The sequence below is a fragment of the Babylonia areolata genome, chromosome 28, assembly GCF_041734735.1.
Source record: "Babylonia areolata isolate BAREFJ2019XMU chromosome 28, ASM4173473v1, whole genome shotgun sequence".
In the NCBI taxonomy this organism is placed as follows: domain Eukaryota; kingdom Metazoa; phylum Mollusca; class Gastropoda; order Neogastropoda; family Buccinidae; genus Babylonia; species Babylonia areolata.
In genome coordinates, this window is record NC_134903.1 from 17,321,184 (window position 1) to 17,323,683 (window position 2,500).

Genomic DNA, 2,500 nt, shown 5'->3' on the forward strand with positions numbered 1-2,500 from the left:
CAGAAAGGAGGGGGCATAACACTTGTTGGTTAAGCCAATTGAGAGAGGGGGAAGGGGGGGGGGGGAGAGAGGGTGAGAGAGGGAGGGAGATACAGAGACACACAGATGGAGAGATACAGAAAGAGGTAGAGAGAGAGAGAGAGAGAGAGAGAGAGAGAGAGAGAAGAGGGAGGGTGAGAGAGGGAGGGAGTGACAGAGGAGGGAGGGAGGGAGAGACAGAGACACACACAGATGGAGAGACACGGAAAGAGGTAGAGAGAGGGAGAGGGAGAAAGAGAGAGAGGGTGAGCGAAGGAGGGAGAGAGAGTGGAGGAAGGGACAGTCACATAGAGAAGGGAGAGACAGAGAGAAAGGGAGGGAGAGAGAGAGACAGAGAAATAAAGACAGACACAGAGACACTGTGAGAGACGGGTAAAGAGAGAGAAAGGGAAGGAAAGACACACAGAGACAGACATATAGGCAGGCAGGCAGACAGACAGAGGGAGACAGAAACAGACAGACAGACAGAGCGTGCGTGCGCGTGTGTGTCTGCGTGTTCGTATATACGTGCGCGCGTGTGTGTATATGCATACGTGCGTGAATGCGCGCGTACATTGTTTTGTACAGCTAATCAGTTTATTTCTTTCCTTTTCTTTTTCAGTCAGGTCCAATCGTCCATTAGTGAGACGATACAGTCAGCAAAGCAGAGGATCAACAGCTGATTCTACACAACAGGACATCTCAGTACATCAGGAACTGAACAATGCGGCCTCCGTCTGTGACGAAGAAGTCTCTTGTCATCACGACGAATGAATAGGCAAGGCCTGGCAACTTTTACTTTACGAACGAAAGTTACTGAGGGTGCAGGAAAGGTATAAAAATGCATGCAAAACACTTGATACCGCGGGTTATGTACACACACACAGACACAGACACACACACAATTGGGGTAAAGTCCTATTTTAACATCCTTAATTCAGGAACATTATTTTTGCTGGCAACTCTTGTGCATGTATGAAACGATATTTCCATCAGTTGAAGTTGTAACTCATTGAAAGGTGTAAAATGGTTAAGACGCTCAGCTGCCAATACAGAGAGTCCGTGAGGGTGTGGGTTCGAATCCCGCTCTCGCCCTTTCTCCTAAGTTTGACTGGAAAATCCAACTGAGCGTCTAGTCTTTCGGATGAGACGATAAACCTAGGCCCCGTGTGCAGCACGCACTTGGCGCACTGAAAAAGAACCCATGGCAACGAGAGTGTTGTCCTCTGGCGAAATTACGTAAAATGAAATCCACTTTCATAGGTACACAAATATGTAAGCATGCACTCAAGGCCTGACTAAGCGCGTTGGGTTATGCTGCTGGTCAGGCATCTGCTCAACAGATGTGGTGTAGCGTGTATGGATTTGTCCGAACGCAGTGACGCCTCCTTGAGAAAGTGAAACTGAAACTGAAACTGAAAGTTGTAACTCTGGAAGGAATACAGCAAGGTGAGTTAACTAAAAGAAGCGGGACAAACGAAAGATTTCTCTTATCAGTGTGAACATGGTGTGGAGCAACAGAGAAGTGCGAGGCTTACAGAGATCAGTCACCACCACCCCAAGGACGTGTGGAGGATTACGTGGCTCTCTCTGATTGGTGGAGTGCTAGATAAGGTTGATTCCGAGGCCTGTCTTCGCCACTCTTCACACACGCACAAAACAAATTCTCCAGTGTGTGTGTGTGTGTGAGTGTGTGTGTGTTTTCAAAGAGATTTTGGCCCAACAGGATTTTTTCCTCGGTCTGGATGCGTCGCTAGCGTGAAGCCTTTCTGAATAGCAGCCGGTTTTACTGTGAGACCTGGTTTCTAACTTTCTTCTCTTATCGGTAATGCACGGAAGTTCATCATTCTTTGGTTTTCTTTCTCTTTTTCGTTCATAGGTAGTGACTTCTACGTTCACTTGTATACACGAGTGTGATTTTTTACGTGAATAATCATTCTTCCCTCCGCCATGTAGGTAGCCATACTCCGTTTTCGATGGAATGCATACCGGGTATGTTCTTGTTGCCATAACCCACCGAACGGTGACATGGATTACGGGATCTTTAACGTGCGAATTTAATCTTCTGTGTGTGTATACACACGAAGGGGGTACAGTCACTTGCAGACTGTCTACACATTTGTTAAACTGGGATATATGGAAAAAAAAAAAAATTCTCCACCCTCTACCCACCATGCTCCGTGACCGGGATGCGAACCCGGGACTGTCAGATTAAAAGTGCAAGGCTTTAACCACTCGGCTGCTGCGTCCGTCATACGTGGGTTTTTAACATCTTGGCTGCTGCTGACAGGAATGCTCTTGAGTGAAGGGTTGTCACCCCACCGTGATGAAACAGAGCTCACGGTCAGAATGTCAGTGAAGGGTTGTCATCTTACTATGATAAAACAGAGCTCACAGGCCAGGATGTCAGTCACCATTTTTATACATTGTAATTATGTACATTTTTTCCTCTCAGGACTGCGTCACTTTTTCTCCAGTTTTT

General features: G+C 46.9%; 1 protein-coding gene across 1 annotated transcript in view; it reads left to right on the forward strand.

The window, feature by feature from the left end:
* The window catches only part of LOC143302049 (uncharacterized), a 66,971-nt gene that overhangs the window by 53,961 nt on the left and 10,510 nt on the right, over positions 1-2,500 (forward strand). The window contains exon 3 of the mRNA XM_076616539.1: positions 641-796. The gene's annotated coding sequence lies outside the window, so the exon portion shown is untranslated. The remainder of the gene's footprint in view (positions 1-640; positions 797-2,500) is intronic.